Below are 21,455 nucleotides of genomic sequence, written 5' to 3' on the forward strand. Positions count from 1 at the left end.
TTTACCGATTTTTACAAACTTGATTTCAAATGAAAGATACAGTAATACCATTGACTGCTGCTGAATTTCATTCGGTTCTGACTCTTGCTTCCGGAGTTACAGGGGTGTTTGTAAGGATACACTGGAATTTCCCATATAAATCGGTACAATCGTAATACCTCAGAGGCTAAAAACTATTGAAATGGTCACCAAATTACTTCTAATCGTAGATCTAGATCACTGATTGCCAATCAAACATTCTTTGAATATATTGTCCACTATCGACGATTCCGGAAGTCTGGAATTCCGGGCATATTACACAATTAAAGTCACATCGGTTCTTCGGTGATGACTGAACCGATTTTCTCAAACCAAGTCTCAAATGGAAGGCAAAATATGTAGTTGAGTATTGCGTCGCCGCCCATCTCCCCACCTTGCCCATACACCTCCCTCCTTCATCACTCCCCTCCCTTGGACCACCCTCACGCCCGCATTTCCTTCATCCACCCCGTATACAGAAATAAGATGAAGGATTTCTGACGCATCCTCCACTCCCACTCTACTAACCCCCCATTCCCTCCACTTTCAAACCAATTCCACCAACATTTCAAAATATAATCACATGAAGATAACATTGAACTCATGCTGATTAAGCTAATTAAATATTATTCTTTGCCTTTCTCATATAGAAAGGTTATGCAATTGCTCCAAAAACCGACTTTCTAACCGAGGCCCGGAGGGCCGAGTCTCATATAACATTCGACTCAGTTCGCCGAGATCGCAAAATATCTGTGTGTATGTATGTGTGTGTGTGTTTTTTTTAGAGAGCATTAAAAAAAATTTCAGGAAAACCCTGAGTGAGGGAAAATGTACAAAAACCCTAATATCTCAGGGAACGGGTTTGGGCTGCCATCACCCGATCCGCTAAAAACCACTGCTCTTGCCCAGAACCTGATTCCTCCCCGGCACTACCTTGCGGCATTACTTCGGAGAGGGGTTTTTATTTGCAAAGCACACACTCTACTTCAACTACTTACTAGTTCGTTTCTGGGTTACAGCCCCACTCCTCTACACACCACCAATTCTCTACCATCCACACAGACTGGCAAGTTCTGCATGGCAGTCGGAAAGCTGGCTGTGAGTCGAGACTTAGTACTCCTCCCCTACGAATACAGTCTGTCTAATTCACCGAGCCCTTCGGCTCCCTTGTGCCAGTTAGCACCGCAACTCCCTTCTCGCACCATTCAGCACCGTTTACTCGTTGAGCACCAGACTTGTTCGCGAACTACTCGGTCTAGTCCCCGACGATGGACCTAACCTACTCCGACGGAGAATTCCCCGGCGAGAGAAGTTCTCCCGAAACCGAGCCAACCAACCAGATGTCGAGGTCAGTTCGGCGATTCCGGTGGAGCAGGGCGTCCGGTTCGCTGATGCCCCGACGACCTGCGACTGGTGGTATTTCGTCGCGGTCTCAGTCTAGTCCCCGGCGGTGGATCTAGCTTACGCCGACGGAGAGTTCCCCGGCAAAGGAGGCTCTCCCGATACCGATTCTTCTTTTGTTTTAGCACCACAATTTCTTGAGCCCTTTGGCTTCCTCTCGTTCCGTTTCGCTCTACTTTCCCGATGAGCCATTCAGCTCCTGCCCTCACTTGTTCGCGAACTACTCAGTCTAGTCCCCAACAACGGATCTAGCCTATTCTCCTGCAACCGAGCGGTAGATTTCTCCTGATTCCGATGTTCGTTTTTTTTTGTGAGCCATTTAGCTCTCCGCGTCGTCCCGATCTACTCGATTTATTCCCCGGCGGTGGATCTAGCCTACTCAACGAGCCATAAAGTAGGTGCTGAGGTCTATCCGGCGATTCCGTTTGGAGCGTAACTTCCGGTTCACCAGCGCCCCAACGACCCACTGCTAGCTCTGCGACGCGGTCTACTCGGTCTAATCCCCGGCGGCGGATCTAGCCTACTCACGAGCTACCCGGTAGGATGTCGAGGTCGGTTCAGCGATTCCGGTGAAGCTTGACGTCCGGTTCCCAGGCGCTCCGACGACCCAACTCGGTGCTACGTCACATACTACTCAACTGGTCCCCGGCGGTGAACCTAGTCTACACAGTTGGAGATTTCCCAGGCGGCGGAATTTCTCTCGAAACCCGATTTGCGGCTTCTTGCTGGTCTCTTCGCCACTTCCTCTGCAGCTCGGAGAGTATGCTCGAGACCACCCTGTTGACAGCGTCCCAGGTATGTTCGTCACGGCACATCTCTTCGACGATATTGTCCACTGTCATACCAGGTATACCCCTACGATCTGAGTTCTGGTTCCTGAATTACAGGGTGATACGTACGATCACGCAGCAATTCCCGATTCTAACGAATTCTGCGATGAATGTAAAAAGGTGAATTTTTTTCCAAAATGTAAACACAACTGTTGAATTTGTAGATCTAGGTCACCAACAGTCATTCAAAGTCTCTTTGGCCACACTGGCCACCATCGACGGATCTGGAAGCATCCAAATTCAGAATAACGGTTATATTGGTTTCTCGAAAATGGCTAGACCGATTTGATCATCTTAGTCTCAAATGAAAGGTGTTACGTCCCCGGAAACTGATATTAAATTCCATCTCCATCCGACTTCCGGCTCCGGAGTTACGGGTTGTTAAGTGCGATCACATAGAAAACTCCGATACCGCGATGAATGCAAAAAGGTGCTTTTATATATACTTACCAAGTGTAATAAGAATGAAAGACATTTCCATAATGTTATATTATACGAACCAGCTTTTAAATCATAGTTTGGAGAAATGAGAAAGACACAATTGCACCTCTAGGTGGATTAAAACACTTAGTAGGGAAAGTTATGAAAATTTAGAGCCATAGTACTCAAGTAAGAGCAGCTCTTAAAGAGCTATTATTTAACCCATTCATGCCCATGTTGTTTGTGTACAACAACGTTTTTAAACAGCTATAATTTTTGATTGAGGCAAGATTTGCTTACAAAAACAAGTGCGGCTAATAAATGTGATTATTGGCTTTCATTTGAGTATTAACAGTTACAAGGATCAGCTCGAGAACTGAAGTTACTGCAATTAGTCTGATTGAACTCCGATGGAGCAGTGCTGCCAGGGACCGTTTACGTTGACGACGGAAAATGAATTTTTCATATAACTTCGTTATGTTGCAATACTAGTGAAAGCTGATAAAACTTATCAATTTAGACTATTTTTTGGCTACGTTTTCAATGCATTTGGACTATTGTAAATATTCTAGGAGAATTGTGGTGAGCATTGGAAGGTAAAAATTGAGCAGCTTCTAGCACCTACTTTTATGAAAAAAGGTTTTTCGAGTTTCTTAACCCCACCGTTTTCAAGGAAAAATAGTTTTGAAGCCTTAAATGTACTAGAAAAAAGTTGGGAATGAAAGGGTTAAAATATACAGATTGGAAAACAAGTAATAGGGTTTTTAGGAACAGGCTTCAAATATTCGGGACCAATCGTTTATCTTCTGCTGATGGGAGTCGAGCTTAGGCAAAATTACTACGAATTGTTCAAATTTACCAACATGTCTCACAGCAACAGCAGAGTCGTCCCTATTTACCGACAGTTTTCCTATCTAATATTCCAAATTATTTGATAACTTAAATTTTTATAACTTTTTCTACTTAGTAATCTCTAGCTGATTTAATGCCGTTGAAAGGAAAAAAGGATAGAAGTAGAATAAGTTTTTATCCAAACAAATAACATCTATATAATTCCACAAGTTTTTCTAAGATTATATAACTGTTGTGTTAGAAGAAAGTTAAAAGTTTCTTTTGTTATCGCTTTCCATGTAATACCTCCTGGAATCGCCATATATGCCTTTATCGACTGCATTAATCATATGCAGGCATTGCATTTATCGCTCATATGCAGGCATTGCATTTATCGCTCATATGAGTAAATGCGCCTGGATAGTTTGCTACTGCGACAATAAAAACTCACATTTTCACACGAAAAGTTATTGGCACTCACACAACTTCTCCGGATAAATACAACGTGTTATTTCGCCGGATAAATAAAACAGCCGGAGAATGAGTAAATGAGTTTATCACGGTATCCTTTTTTCGCTCGCTGCTTTCCTGCCGTTATTTCAAAACACGAAAAAACAAGTCTATCATATTTCTTTCCCACTTTTCTTTGTAATTAAGTGTATTTTTTTAAGTTTTTATTAATTTCCACGAAATTAAAATTTTATCACCTTCTCCGGTGAGAAGGAAAAAGTCAAATAAATTTTATCCGGAAAATCATTCTCACGCTATTTGTGGAGACGGAGAATTTTGCGACTCATCTTATCTCGGAAAAGTTGGACATCGGATAAGCTTCTTCTCGCGTGAGTGAGAGAGAATTACAATGCCTGATCATATGCAATAAAATGTTTATAATTTTTAGGCAAAGTTACCGCTTCCTCTCAGCAACCTTATCTTGCTATCGTTAGAGATTCCTGATTTCAACGCAATTAAGTTCTTTACTGACACAGTTGACCTCACTTTTCTTGACAGTTCACTAGTACTGTTTACATGGACTTAGAAAAATCTTGTGGACAACTAGATTCGTTCGAAGTAAATCGCAAAGAATTGTTCTAAGTCCATGTAAACAGTACAAGCGAGTTGTCAAAAATGAACACTCGAGCTCATTTGTGACGTCAACGTAAATTATTCAATTAGGTTTTACACCAACCGACATAACCCCACAAAATGAGCCGGATGAACTTCGTTTGACAATTCTCGGTGGTTTGTTTACATGGTAGTTACGTAAATTCGAATGTAACAGATGAGCACCCTTTGCACTCGCACTCACGCAACTGACAAAGTAAACGAACTACCGAGAATTGTCAAACATGAACTTCATTCATCATGAGTTCATTCGTGTCGTCATATTGTAGAACTCAATTGCGCCAACTGTTGATTTTATCGAGGCGTTCTTAGATTACATGGCTTGCTTAAACAAAATGAGACATGCAGTAAATTTCACATGTTTCTCGTATATCTTCAACATTAAAATAATAGCTATTAAAATTTTTGAAAAATTCCAAAACATTAGGGGAGGCTATTAGCCCCCCCTAGCCACCCCGTGAGCATGCCAATGGAAGTACCTCCAAAGACAGTGAAAAGAACAATTGAAAAATCAAGATTGGACGTGAGATATAACGAACTAAAAATTTGTCCCCACAGGGGAGCTACTTTACGCCAAAAAAACATTGGTTTCGTTCCAATTACTATACCTGATTTACTATTAATAGGTGTCTTGATAATTATCGACTCACCCTTGGTGCTTAGAAACTATGGGAATGTTACCTTAATCTGTTTAACTTTTGCAAGAATTTTGATGAATTCATATAGAACAGGTACTGTTCCGTCTATCCCTGACAGGCATTTTTACCTAATCATCCCTTACATGACAACATTTAAAGATGAAGATCTATTCGATAGCTTGAGATGATAGCGTTGAATGTTTCATGAAAATCTAACAATTTTGGAAGTGAATAGTTGAGGGAGGCTTTTAATTAGAATGTTTATTGTTTTTGACAATAAAATAACTATGGTCACTGTAGTGGATTGGGAAGGCGACAATCGTAATTATTTATAGGCACAATTATCAATAATCGCTAAAGCCATAGCTGAGCTAAAGGTTCACGTTACAAAAGAAAATGAGCGGGAGAAGAAAATTTTCCTCAGACGCACACCATAACCATAGCCTCAACTATTTAGTTCTAGGGAGCATAAATCTCACCTCCGTTCTCGCCACGTCGTGCAAGTTTACTTTATTAAAGTGTTACTTTCTCCAAAGCCAGCCAAGTCGATCCATAAGCCCGAGTATAAGATGACGGCGAAAGACTGGCGTACCACGCAGAACCACGAAGCGTTACGTTATAATGATAAAAGGTTAATATCGTGTATTATTTATTGTCAACGCCGCTGCATCCTAACTCGATGGCACTGGTCTGCCTGCAGCATTCCCGTACGGTGGCAAAGGGCAAAATTGAGAGGGCAAATGTTTTATCGCTAGACCAAAGGACAAAGGAAACGAAAGCACTGTTCGTTACGAAAAGGATCCGAATCCCCCAACCCCAAAGCCACTGATATGCTATATGGCTGGCTGGTTTATATGGTTATTAAATAAAAATAGATCTCGCTGCTGGTTGCTGTCGCTGGTGATTTCTTCCGCCAGGGGTAACTAAACGAGCTTTGTCTTCTCGGAAGTGGTTATTATAGTTCGTATTTTTCTACTCATTATGACACAAAAATATATTGCAATAATAGTAACAGCGAGCGAGAAAATGGTTGGTAGGAAATTTAATCTTGGTCTAGAACGAAATTGTGTTTGGGTTTGAAAAAATATGAGTAATTCCGCATTGTATCCATTTTGAAGGCAAAATTTTGTCTCAACTATTTTAAAGCTTCTCATCCGTCACCACCCCGTATCGCTACCATATACCATCAGTTCTTCATCCATTATCTATCGCCTTGTGGAATAAATTTCTTCAAAATGGTCTGAAATCCCCGGAAAAGCTTCGAAGGTATTAGCATTAAACGAAGGTAATGATGTGACGAAATGGCTCAACCCCCAATCTCTCCGTCGTGGATAACACTTATACGCGCCTTCGCTCTGGTTGGAATTTTTAGTGTCGCTTCCAGAGTCTTTTCCTCAATTTACTTTCACAGCCGGGATTTGACACACATTAAGAGAAGATTTTCTTCGCTTCTACCACTTCAAATGTCTGGCAACGGCTCTTCGACTGCTTCGGATTGAAGGGTGGCTTGGAGTGGGCTTTAGGATTGCGATAGGGGAGAAAAAAAGTGAAAACACTGCCTGCGACCCACAATGAAGACAAGCTGAAAATGTGCCCGGAAAAGGCAGCCGAAGTGTGAACGGAGAAATTTAAATGAGTGCAATTGTCTTTGCCTTTTATTGCTTCATTCACTGTTGGAATGCGCAATTGTTTGCCGGTTGAGATTTGGAGACTGTATGGGACTAAGGATGAAAAGTGGGTCAGTAGAAGCATTATGAATACGACTTTGATTGCGGCCAGCCATATGCAAACCTTATTATTGTTATTACCATTTCATTTGAAAACTATAGTCAATCGACTAGAATACAGGGAAATTATATTTTTATTTCCTGCTATCCCATCCTGAAAAAATCCCACTCTTACAAAAAAAGTCCTTTCTCTTCGCCACGTGTGCACACACATTGATTTTATGTCACTTCTGGGATGACACAACAGAGCCGTAAATTCAAAGTTAAACACTTCTGCTGTACTGATTTCCTGCTGCGGAAGATTGGTTCCGACTCTAACGGTGCTGGGATCCTTTTGACGCACCCCCGCCGGTACGTGCAGCATCACGCTTTCGCTAGAAACGGTTAGAACGGTTGGTCGCTCCCCGGTGGGTCGTATTTTCTTTCCACTTTTCTCTCCTGTTACTTGTGTTTTCCAGATCGCAGAGAAAGATAACTACCTGCTGCAATTTCACCTTTTCATGGCAAGGCCCACTTCGAACCGATTTTTTTTTTTTTTTGCTAAGACACACCGGTAGTCATCATTTTTATTCCGGGGATGATCGTCGCTTTTCGGTTTATGCGTACGGAACTTTTATGGTTTACGTTCAATTTCTCGACTGTCTCTCGGGGTGTCAATTTTACGACCATTCGATTCACTATCAAGTTGTTGGAATATGAATGGGATGATTTTATTGCTTTTTTTGGTTTGTTGCAGTTATTTTATATTTTTGAATTTAAATCTGAAGGTGTTTAGTTACTTAGCAGGACGTCAAGGGTAATATATGAATTTAGGAAATGGAAACTAGAGCAATAAATTAACTGTTTTGTATGACCTCCATCGTTGGTCAGTCCAGCCTTCTGAAATATTTTCTCGATTGTTGTTTTCAGATGGCGCACGGGTCGGCATCCAATCAGTTCGATATCATTACTTCTTCATTCTAACAAGCACTTGAATCAGTGGCGTAGCCAGACATTTGAGGAGGATTTTTCGATTTTGAAGAAAATGCTTAAAGTTATCTATCTCAGCACATACCGTACAGTATGTACACCGATAAATAATCAATTTCATGGCAAAAAAAACCTGTTTTAATCCACCTAGCGGTGCAATTGTGCCTTTCTCATCTCTCTAAACTATGGCTCGGTGGCTGGTTATGTTGAACATAATTGTGGAAATGTCCATTACATTCTTAGTACACTTTGCACTTATACACAATAACTTGCCAGCCACAAACTTGATGAGCTAATACGTGTCGACGGTGAAACACTTGAAACAAAAAATATCATACTTAATTACCCTAATCAACATTAGTTCAATGGTATTTGCTTGCTAACTCATTTTGTCATGCGGGGTGAGTGTGTGAGGAGGGCGAAAATCCCACGAACGAACGACTCCGCAGCTTAATTTGGTGTGCTTTGTGATATAGTAGTGGTTTAAAGAAGATGGGGTTGAGAGGGGGAGAGAGGGTATGAGGGTTGGATGGGGTGGTGGTCTGAGGGCTGATTTAAGGAGATTTCAAAGGGAGGGGAGTTGACAGTAGAGGAGGGGGGTAACCCCTCTCCGTATACCCTAAAACACGCCCCTTTTAAAATCCAGAAGCCTTATGCCAGTCAAAAAAAAATTGGCCGGGATTAGGTTGACGGTTTTCAGAGTGATTGCATAACTTTTCTATATGAGAAAGGCAAAAATGTGCAAAAATCCAAAAAAAGTGAATTTTCGTCAATTTTTTTTTCGAGTTTGCATCAATTCTCGGCGTTTCATGCACCCTAAAGACATTTGGCATCAAAAATGAATTTTTTTTTTTAATTTTTGCTATAGTTTATATAGGAAATTTCTGTGTGGCCGCACTCTTAAACCCGTAATTCTGGAACCAGAATTCCGATTGATACAAAATTTAATAGCCGCCGATGGGAAGGTTGCACTTTTCATTTGAGACTAAGTTTGGGCAAATCGGTCCAGCCATAAGTACAGCAAATAGGTGAATCAAGATCTTGTCCAATGGGATTTATAATACTAGTTGCGAGACATAATAATTTTTTACATGATTCTATCACAAGATGGCGGTTGTGCAGCCTTTTCCCGTAGACGCGTCATTTTGGAAATTTTTAACCTAGAGTTAAAAACTAAAATTTGTATGATCCCCTATAACTATAGCAAGCGATGTAGGTAGGATTTTTTTTTTCGAATTTAGATTTTTCGCGAAATGGCACTCATTTTAGTAAGAAACACTGTAAAAATTTCAAAAGGTCCAAAAATCATTTGTTCGAATTACGTTTCCAGCCAGCTGTGGTTTGTGGTTTAGAGAAAAATGCGGTGAAATCTTTCAGTGCGCTCGAGATATCCATAAGAGGCATTGCGGCAGAAATGAAAATTTGAGCATTTACCAATTATCGTCATTTGTGTTTTTTTTTTGGTACAGGTCGGGCTCGATTATCCGGGGATTTCAAAAAAATCTCACCCCGGATAATTGAATCAAACTTTTTTGTGTTATTTTATGAATATAAGCTTTAAACGCGAAGAAATTGGAAATAAAATGGTCTGGTTAAATTTTCCTATAACGGTAAATGTAAATGTACCTATTTTGACCCTAGTCGATTTCTCAGAATTTCAAGGCGTTTTATATTCGTAACGAGTTAACAGTAGTATCAGTTGTTTATAGCGGAGTAGTCTGCTTCTTGTCTCCAGTATAATTTACGTGGTGGTGTCACATAAAACAGCTAACGTTTTTTCAACACTCATTTTAGTTAGAGGGCGCATTGTACATCCAAAAGAGATCCTTGTCTTTGTAACATCATTTAGTTGACCAATGTCGTACCGGATTGTCAGGTGATCACTTCGCATGTAGTCTTCGCAAATTCTCCCACTCATGTTTGTCACCAGCGAAGAACTACAGAAGGTTACGTAGATAATAGGTTCCCGGCCAGCCTCAGTGAGAAGTACTGCTGGCACCCTCTTTACATAGCCTAACATCCATTTTTGCTTGAGTTACTCAAGCAATTTCACCCCAGTGACTGCCGGATGTCTTATCAGAAAAACCTGGTTTAATAAAGATAGGTGCTTCTTTCGCAGTGCTAGAAGCTGCTCAATATTTACACCTTCCGATCAAGTCCAATTTCATGAAAAAGGTAATTGAAGGTAGTCTAAATTAGAAAGTTTTATCAGTTTCCAATAATATTTACATATTGGCTACGAAAATATTCCAAACTTTCACTTTCATCATTAACATAAACTATCCCTGGCAGCACTGTTTCAGCGGAACCTAATCAGAATTATCGTGATAACTTTTTTTCTACTCATCATATTTATAACTGTTACTGCTCGAATGAAAGATATTAGTCTCAGTTATTAGCCTTACTTGTCGTTGTAAACATACGTTGTGTAAACCAAAAGTTATAGTCTTTTAAAAACGTGGTTATATATCAACAACATTGGAACGAATGGGTTAAAGATGCCATTGGAATTCGGAGCAGGAATCAATTGTTGAAGGGGATAATGGAAGAAAAGTTCACTGGAACTCAAATCAGGATATTCATCTGAATTTTATATATTTACATATTTTTATATTTTTTATTCAATCGAAATTTTGTAATAGATTCCATCGGAATACTAAGAAAACTTCGATCAGAATCCTAGAAAGTATCCAAACAGAATCCTGAACAGCATATCATCATTACCCCAAGAGAGTGTCAGAAACCGACCGAGTAAGTATGATGACATTTTATGTGTAAAAAAGGCCCGCAGTAACCGATATGTGTATTACAAGAAAAATGTATTTTTAGTTTAAAACTAAAAAGTTGCATATTTGGCAACACTGCCGTAAAAACTAACATTTTTTCCAAATTCATTGAACAAATCCTTCAAAAATCATCTCTGATTGCTTCTAGTGCAAAGATATAATCAGAAGAACAACTATTTTTTTAAACAATTTGTTAAAATTAGGAGTGTTCCCATGGACCGAGGGGTGGTTAAAGATGACACAATAATTTAGGATATTATATATTGGCTTTAGAGGAACAATTTATTCAAAACTGGTTCCAATTCGTGAAGGTCGATTCCAAGTTTTGTTTTTTTTTGCCACTTTGCGCGGAATAACCCATATATAAGCTTTTTTTGAGGTACGTCAAAATTAGTGAGGAGATTTACCCTAGACCCCCCGAAAAAAAAATTGTTGACTGCAATGATCGAATTAGCACTATAATCAGACATTTTAGTTGAAATTGGAATCTTTTTAGAAACACCCGGATAATCGAATCGTTTTCCCCGGATAATCGAATCACGGATAATCGAATCCCCGGATACTCGAGTCCGATCTGTATATAATTTTCAAGATATTTTAGACAAAACATATCGATTTTTTTAAATTCTAAGGTGGTGTAACCCCTTAATTCAAAATCAGATGATTCAATATACTATATACTCCCGAAGTTTCTATAACTCTGCAGCGCTTGGGTAGGTTTATCACATACTGTTTCTTAAATCGGAATGCCCAATAGTAAATTAAAAAAATACCTAAATGTTTAGCTATCCTTGTTGCGAAATTAAAGAATTTTTTTTATTAATTTTGAACAAAGATTACTTATTGAAAACTTTTTTAAATTTTTTATCCCGTATGCCTGTGCTACATACGTATGAACAGTATGAACACCAACGCCACCACCACAACAAACGGAGGTTTCAGGAAACTATCATCGTGCTATGAGGGTGAAAAAGGGCCGGTATTGCATTGTATTGTAGCCAGGGTGGCCAGACCTACCGATTTATCGGTAGTCCTTACGATTTTTGACTTGCCTACCGATTCACAGACGAGTGGGTCAAAACTACTGATAATCGCTAATTCCTACCGATAATCACAGATTTTTATTTTATTAGACTAATATTCCCATTTATTTAGCATTAAATTTTTTGAAAACATGTTTTATTTGAAACTATTTTTTTATTCAAATCGTTTATTTGATAAGGCACATTATTTGAAACTAGTTGTATTTGATTGTCGCCTCTTTATCTTTCTAGTATCTTTAGGATCGGTTGTTGTGTTGCAGTCGTTTGATGTTCAGGGTCTATTTGTGACTTGTTCGTCGTTGGCGTGTAGTAGTTAGTTTCTTTCAATCCCTCTCACTCTCGCGCAAATTGATATATGAGGAAATGCGCTTGAAATTATTAGAGAAAGATACTATTTCCTTTCATTTTCATAGTTTGTGTCACGCTCCCTTTGTGCGCGTTCAAAATTTGAAGAAGCGCGGAAGTGTTTTTAAAAATTACTTTTAATATTGTAATAATACATCGGATTATGGCAATTTTTTTTTAAAAAGGGAGGTGAATGCCGACGCCCACAAGGTAAATAAATTACAAAGATATCTAAGATAGTGATTTTTTTTTTCTTGCTGCAGATTCGGATGGTGGTGGTTTGAAACTGTACAAACGATCTGCACCGGTTCGACGAATGTGTCTAAGTTACCGTCAAAAGTTGCAAAGGAAGTTAAACGGAAACGAAAATCATCTGCCGACGAACTCTCGGACGTATGCGAAGAGTTTAACCCAGTCCAGCAAGATATCGGTGTTGATCAGTATAGCAACGGAAGCAGCCGTCGACCAAAAGAACCAGAATTACAGTTGCATAAAAAGATCGGCTTTGCCGATGCTTATGATGGATCTAGCCCAGTCTGCTCCGGTTAGAGCTTTGTGCCAAAGTCACCGACTGTAGCTGCAAAGAAAGCTAAGAGAAAGCGTCAATCGTCTCTCAACGAAATCTGGGGCCAGCGCACAGAGGAGTAACTAGAACAAATTCTTGACCAAAAACCAAAACATTTTTTTTTCGATCTTTTTGTTTCGTTATATATTTTTTACATACCTAAGAACCTACTGTATAACGTGGAAAAATTAGGAGTATATCAAAAATTGTTAAAGAATTTTTGCATGTATGCCCAATGGTGATATTTTAAGGGATATTTTAATCGTTTTCGTTATATATTCAGCAAAATCGCTTTCTAGTGATGATGACTGTATTAAATAAGATAATACTATTACAAACGTAGTTCAACACAACCGTTTGTTTAACTTCAGCTTAAAACTAACTAAAAAAAGTAAACTTGCTTTGTATTGCACCAACTTTAAAAAATACCTTGTTTTAACATTTTATTCCAAATTTGAATTATAAAAAAGTTACATTATACGGCTAGATCCGGCAAAGTTGCTGAAGCAGTATTACAAAACAAGATTTCAGCTATACAAAAAATATTCGAACTCTTCCGATATTGTCCGATCCACCAATCCCAAACGATTTAAAAATATTGAAATTTTGACTAATTTGAGGAGGAAATGCTGTAGGGCCAAATATTATGTTTGCCAACATGTATCTCTATGAAAATATGCACAGGCGTCCCTTTTCTTCTCCCTTTCCCACTGATCAAATGTTTATGCAACTGGAAAAATAAATGTATTCACAAAGATCATCTAGAAATTATTAGTATTTGAAAGGATATAGAAAATTGGCCTCTGCACTGGTAAGTGGGTAGATGCCAAATTGTTCCAAAAACTAGTAATTGTCTATTTTTAGTTCATATTAAGGCATAATAACAACAATTGCAGCAGCAAATAATTTTGACCAGGATTCGACCCCAATTACTCCTCTGTGCGTCGTCCGGTAGAATCAGTGGCTGAATTACAGGAAAGGGCCGATTTTTCGAATGATCACCAATTGTCCAGTAGGTGTTAAGGAGCTAGTCAGTGTATTTTCTGCATTAACTAAGTTATTTTTACAATATTTTCCAGGTGTTGATAATATTTCTTTGGTGGTCGACAATACGTCAGATGATGACGAAGATAGTTGCGATGAGAAACCAAGTAAGTCACTGTGTCCTCAAATTTCGGATTCAAATTTCAAAGTGATGATCAATTTTTAAAGTGTTCTGCAAAAAAATCCAATTTTTTCTGGATGTTCGCAGAAAGTATCACCACAATACTTTTCTTTAAATTTCCAAAAAATGTTTTGTACACGATTTGGAAATTGGATTCAGACATTAAATGATAATTGAATCCTTATTCCTATGTAGGTGGAAAAGTTATGCGCATCACAGCAGCTCATTTTGATCACAGATATCCGTGTTTCAATCATAGTCTACTATTTTCATCAGCTTTATTTTTACACCGAAATCGATTGATTGTTATTAGATTTGAAAACCTGTATGTGCGAATATTTATCAGCAAGTAATAATACACTACATTGTAATACTAAGGGTGTTGATATAACTGAATTCAACGCACTATGAAATTTCTTTATATTGTTGAATAATAGTTAAAATTTTAGCTCAGTCGGTGCGCTCGCGTAGAGACCGGGGCGAGTACTTATACACAATTATGCGTGTACTCAGGTTTTTGAAGAAATGTTAAAAAAATGTGATAATAATCATTTTCATTCTTCTGTAAATTTACCGCGTTCCCACGGTATATTGAGACACGGCAGAGGAATAAGTTATTGAAAAACTTTCTGTTCGATCGTTCGATGCTTAGTTTTAAATAGCCCTCATATGTCAAGCACTCCGAATTCGTACTTTTCACTTAAAACTAATTGAAAACATACAGATAGCTGACTTATTGATGATTGCATTGATCGCGGCTAGTCGCTTTTCAATAACGGATCAGGACAAGGGTTTCCCTTCAACAAAAAAGTTACAGTAACCCAATTGTTTCCCTGCTAGTTTCCGTTTTTACAATGAAGTTGGAAAGCAAATCTTGTAATGTTTGGTACACAGGAACACGAACCTCTGAACATTTAACAAAGGCTATCAGAGATATATTTTAATGTAAAATTGAACTAGCTAAAAAGTTCCTTGGTTATCACACTTATTGCTTTTCGGTTTGGCTAATGCGAGCGAATTTGCAACATTTGATTCGCTTTGTTTATACTTCGTGCAATTATTCAGTCTAACGATTTTCATCGCATTCTGCTATTGTAAATTGGGATCAATTGATGCACTTGCCCCAAAATTTAGTGCAGTACTAAGCAATATATATCTAATGTTTTTATGTAGATCCATCATTTATATTTTTTCACTGAAAACCATACGAGCTGCTCACACAAACGACACTAATGAATGAAATGACATGCAGTTTGGAAGTCATTTGTGCAGCTATTAGGACGTTCTGATAGACGTGGCTCTGTAATCCCAGATGGTTTAGAATTGATACATTGGCTGCATTAGCGTGCCCCGTGAATCAGTCCCGGTCTACTTTATTTTACAACAAAAATTCCCAGACCCTACGAACTTAATGATTTACCGAATTCCTTAAAACGATTGTAGAACACTTGCATTACTCGAAAAATTATTTCTACTTTACTTCAGGCTCTAACGTAAAAAATCGAAACAAAAAAAGAAATGGATTCAAAAGCGGAAATTGCTATCGCTCGAAAAAGGCAAGAGAGGAGACCAATTTAGATTTTGTGCAATCTGCGACAAACATGTTCGAAACACAGGATGATTTAAGGACCTAGAAAGACATGGGAAAACATCGAAGCATTTAAGCAATGGCGGCAAACTGAAATCTTGTGGTAGTTCGTCAACGTTGAAGCGATATCTATCTCGAAAAGAGACTGTAATGGATACTGAGTTACACATTTGTGCATGGGGATCATAACGTATCTGCAAGGGATCTCGAAAGCTTTGTAGAATTTTCGAAATATATTTTCAAAGATTCTAGCGTAGCACAAAACATAAGACTAGGTAGAACAAAAATCACTACTGTTCAAGCCAACGTCATTGGAAAGGCAAGTCTTGAAGAGTTGATCAATATAATAAAAAGCAACTATTTCAGTTTACTTATTGATGAATCAACTGATCTCTCAGGAGTGAAATCGTTGGCTATGATTGTCAGGGCGAGCAAATCGCTTAATGGTAAACTTGTAGCGCACGATTTTTTTTATCACGTTGAAACCGTTACCGATGCTACCGTGGATAGCTTGCGTGCCATGATCGTCACTAAGTTTGAATCAAAGTTCCTTTTAAAATTAATCTGATTGGATTCGGTTCCGACGGCGCTAGCGTGATGATGGGAGCACCTCATTCGGTAGTCAGTATGCTTAAACGAAACTGTCCAAATGCTTACACAATGAAATGCATTTGTCACTCGCTAGCATTATGTTCGTCGTATGCCTGTAAACATATTCCTTGTCATGTGGAACAACTTTGCCGTGGCATTTACAATTTTTTTTAGTTCTGGAGGGCAACGGGGGAGCCGTTTCAAGGAGCTTCAAAATCTAGTCGAACTTAAATCTCTCAAAATGCGACATCAACTACGTTGATGTTCGCGCTGACAAATCGACTCGAGAGAAAATGGTTGAAATTCGCAAAGGATTAGAAGATGCTGCTGTGAAGGGGTCCTTTAATTTTAAAAGTATATCCTTCCCATAATAAACCAAATGAATAGACTATTCCAGTCAGAAACACCGGAGCTTTGTAGAATACATGGAAAAATTTCTAGACTCTATCGCACTGTGCTCGACAACTTTTTTAAAGCGGAAAACATGGCAGGAATAAAACAATTAAGCAAAGTATCTTTCAGCCAGCAGCACTACAAATCCCTGGAAAAATGTGTACATCGGTACCGAGGACATGCAGTACATGAATGAAGCTCTCCGTTGCCAGGCTATAAACATAGACACATCAACTGAAATAACCAGGAATATAATGAATTTTTACATTACGCTGTGTAATCAAATCATCACTCGTGTTGATCTCAGTAATCCTGTTTTGATCAACCTAACTGTTCTGGATCCGCAAAATGTAATCAAAGGAAAATACGAGTCTGTCTTGCCTTTGCTGGAAAGTTTTCCCAACTTGGTAAAACCTCCTATCATACTCAGTTGCGTTTCGGCTTCGCCTCATCAGAAACCGACACTAACTTATTGTCGGAATAGATTAGCGCCGGCTTGAAGCAGATCCCTTAAAACTAAAACACATTTTGTGTTTCAATCGAATGACTGATCAAACGTGATGTCCCGTTCGAGCAGAAGTTCTGTTTATGCCGATGAGACACAGTGAAGTCGAAACTTGTCTTGGCTTAGCAGGCCTATGCGAAAACACTATGGGACATCACGTTTGATCAGTCGTTCGATTGAAACACAAAGTGTGTTTTAGTTTTAAGTGATTTGCGTCAAGCCGGCACTAATCTATTCCGACAATAAGTTAGTGTCGGTTTCTGATGAGGCGAAGCCGAAACGCAACTGAGTATGAAATAAGGATTTGTGCCCTCAAGTACAAAGACTGGTTTTACCAACAAATTTTCACCCTAGTGAGATATTTAGGTTTTTACCAAATTTTCCTCCTTAGGGTGAAATATAGCATAGTATTGGTAAAACCTTCCGAATTACAAACCGCTGATTCGGAATACCGCGAAGTTCGAAACATCGATTTCAACGAATTTAAACCAGACGATCTGAAGGACAGTGTGTCGTTTGGGAAAAAGGTATTATCAACTAGCCGAACTGACGAAACATGGGCATTTCCAGTAATAAAAAGAATAATACCAGCGCTACACTCTTTACCGCATTCCGACTGTTCTCACAGTACAATCTGAATCAAAATAAGCTTAGAAACCGTTCATCCCCCGAGGTTCTGGAAGGGATATTAGCAACGAAAGAATATGTTAAAACCCACACATCGCCCAATGGCAGTCTTCAAATGACAGATGCTGTAAGGAAAAAGTTCAGCAGTGACGTGTACAACATAAACAATTGGTAAGAATTCCATTACATTTTTCAAAGATGAATTGTTGATTTTTATATATTGTTTTAGATCATCATCACTGGATTCTTTAGAAAATTTACTAATCGGACAATAATTATTTCTTTTTTACGCTTTCAACATTTACAACTGACAAATTCGCTCACCACAACGAAAATCATGTTGATCCTCATCTTATTTATCACCATTATAACTAGACTATTTTGACATCTACATATTGAATAATCCATCGCTGCTCACGTGGCAACCACAGAACTGAGCAAAGCTGAGAATTTTTAAATAATTTAAATATTATAAATTAAAACTACAAGGGGCAGCCCTGTGGGGTTGTACGAGCTGTAGGCGTAGGACTATATTACTTAATATAAAATATTTGTTTTCTTAGTACATTAGAGTAATAAATAAATCAGATATATTTCTTAAATGTAGCTTATAGTACAACCAACCAACATCGAATGTTACATATTGAATCAAACCTTCTTGGTTATCAGGTCATTTCATTTGTAGTAGGTGATCAAATCCAATTAAACTTATTTAAGAAGATCTGCAGAAAGAAGATGGAAAACCGTGACCGAACTATTATTTGAAACTACAAGATCTCGGTAAAAAACCCGAACCGGTGAAGAAAAATCAAATTTTAGACAATATAACCATATTTCATGTATAGACCAAGATTTCTAGTTATTTTTTGCCATTATTGTAACTTTTCCTAAAGTACGCATACAAATGTAGCGAAGGCAGTAATCCGCGTAAATTTGTTGCTAAGAAAATTTTCGTCTTTGCGCAACGAAAGCACAGATTGCTGTCATGCCGGTTACGCATGCAACCGCTAACAAAAAGGGATGCCACATTGAAATCTGTGTTTCGGTCAAAAATATCTTTTTACCATCTGTGGAAACTAGAACAGGAAAAAAAATTATGATAAATTTCCGAAAAATCTGTGAAAAATCCCAACATTTCCAAAAATCTGTTAAACTTTCAGCAAATGCCAAAAATCTGCCAACTGTGACAAAGAATCTAAGATCAAAAATAGTAAAAAAAAATCTGTGACATTACAGAAAAATCTGTGAATATGGAAGCCCTGCTAACAAATTAGATTACCTACTTACACATTCGCCTCAAATATTGAACCCAAGCGCATAAAGCAAACTGAGTCAACGTTGATGATGATGGGTGGAGCGAAAGAGACAACTAGTACCACGACACAATGTTAACCGAGTTTGCAAATGGAGCTCGAATGTACAAGCGATTTTGTGTACGAATAATTGTGTTCAAGATTGTACATAAAAGTGTGCTGGAAACGAGCACAACACAAAAGAAAGCATAGTATTTGAACGGACCACAGCGTAACGGACTTCTAACTCAGCTACACTGGCTGTGAAAACACACAGCGCAGTGATCTGCTTCGCCTTCCGTCCAACAGGCAACTGAGCTTGTCCGGCCAAATCCGTTCTTTAAATAGTGGATGATTACGTCATTCATAGAAGCGTGGCGCGCTAAGTACACAAATCTGTCGTGCCGGACTTGGAAAGCGCTATCTTCTGTGTGTGAATGCGCGATATTTTGACTAGGTTGCACATTATTTAAATTGTTAATGCTACGAATTCAAAAATCTTTGGGTTTATTTATTGGAATCTATTCTTAGAAGAGTAAAGCCATGTCAAGTGATCCTCGAATTTTTCGCAAAATCGCCGATTTTCATGAGGTATATTTTATTGTATAGGGATTATGGTGAATAGCTCATGGTATAAATATTTCGTTAAAACTCCTTTTTTTCTTTGAGATATTAACCCTTAAACTTTATTGCATGATAAAGTTGTATATTTTATATCTCAAAAACTACTGAAGATAAATGAATGAATTTTTGTACACTAAGAGAATGACAATAACACTATCTCACAAAAATATACCTACTCTATAAATGAGTAAATAACTGTACTTTGCATCTATTTAAAAAATTCATTTCCATTTTGTCTTGTGTTCTTCACGTTAAATATTTTTAAAAAGTATGTCAAATTACGCAGCAATCCTTCATCTTCAATAATATGTATTGATATTTTTTCATTTTTGTTCTTATCGAGAGTTATGGATGACTTTGTAACGGTGTGTTTCTTTAACGCACGGCCCACTTGGATGCAGCCCGCAAACACTTACATATTGGCAACGCCGCACGTCGCCACAACCTAATGCGCATCGCTTTGGAAGAACGTATCTCATGCTCAAAATTGCCATCTCTGATATTAGAGCAAAAACACAAGCTTTTCATTACGGATTATTGAAGGTAAATGTTTTTCGGGTGATTTGCATGCATTTTCGCGTTATTATATTTTTCGGGAGTTATTGAGCAGTGGACATGTTTGAACCTGCATGGACACGATTTTTTGCAAATAGACAAATTTCACCACTTTTTTGTCAGTTGGTTCTGTCTGAGTGGTAGCACGGTATATTTGCTCGAAGAAATATTCGATTGTTTTTATGTTTTATATTAGTCGACAAAAAATGCTACATTCCGTTAGAAAGGTTTCATAAACTTGTTTGTCACTATCTGGATTTTGTGAACTCCATGTGGAATGTTAAATTAAAAAAATATATTGGTCAACACATGTGTAGCGTATGTCGTATATGGGCGAAAAAAATACTACGAAAATGGTCGGTGTTAAGTCAGACCGGACTAAGTCGCAAAACATAAAAAAAATGAGATAATGATAGCACTGGATAAAGAATTTCGTCAGCTACATTCAACTTTTGCCAGATTTGAAATATGTAACCATAAACAAGAATTATGGCAAAAAATAATTTCCAATTATAACGTAGAGGATGCTGCGATTCAAACTTTAAACTCGTTTTTCTCGAAATCAATATTTTGTCACTTAGTCCGGTCTGACTTAACACCGACCAAATATGAAATACACATGAATGGAATACAACGTTAGTTAAATTTTCAAATTTACATCATAGTTGTATGTTTATAGTAATGGTTTCATTTATTACGCGTTTAAAACATAAGTAAAATTCTCACGTTCAATTCTTCTTATAGTGTTTACCAAAGTAATGAAACATTAACATTCGATGCCTCAATAGATTCTACAAAACATTGTAACGATGATTTAGATATAAAGATCATATATGATTCACTTCAATTCGATAAAGTAAATAATATCTTTCTAGAACTCGGAGAACCACCAATTAACACGCCAATATCAATGCGATTGTAAAACCAATTCAAAGTAAACCATTTTCCTGTATAATGCTGTAGAAAATAATGAATTTGAATAAAACATAGGTGTACTTTGACTTCCAAAAGTGTCTTTGAAGATGGCAATAACATAAGCTCATTACATAAGTTAAGTTTCAGGTATTTGCGATACAGTTTAATTGTGAGTAACGATAAATTATAAGAAAGCATTTATTAAACAATTATGATTTTTATTGTGCACTTCGTTCAAAAAATCCAAAATAATTTCAAAATTTCCGGAAAACATTCATCTTCGTTTATCAGTATAAAAAAGTTTGTTCTTTTGCAGCAATTGAGAGATGTAGTTTCTTTTAGTAATGCGATGCACGCTTCCAAGCGATGCGCATTAGAACGTCGCGACGTGCAGCGTTGCCAATATGTAAGTGTTCGCGGGCTGCATCAAAGTGGGCCGTGTGTTGACGGAATACACCGTTACAAAATCATCCACAACTCTCGATAGGAACATAAATGAAAAATT

The sequence above is a fragment of the Topomyia yanbarensis genome, chromosome 2, assembly GCF_030247195.1.
Source record: "Topomyia yanbarensis strain Yona2022 chromosome 2, ASM3024719v1, whole genome shotgun sequence".
NCBI classification, from domain to species: Eukaryota; Metazoa; Arthropoda; class Insecta; order Diptera; family Culicidae; genus Topomyia; species Topomyia yanbarensis.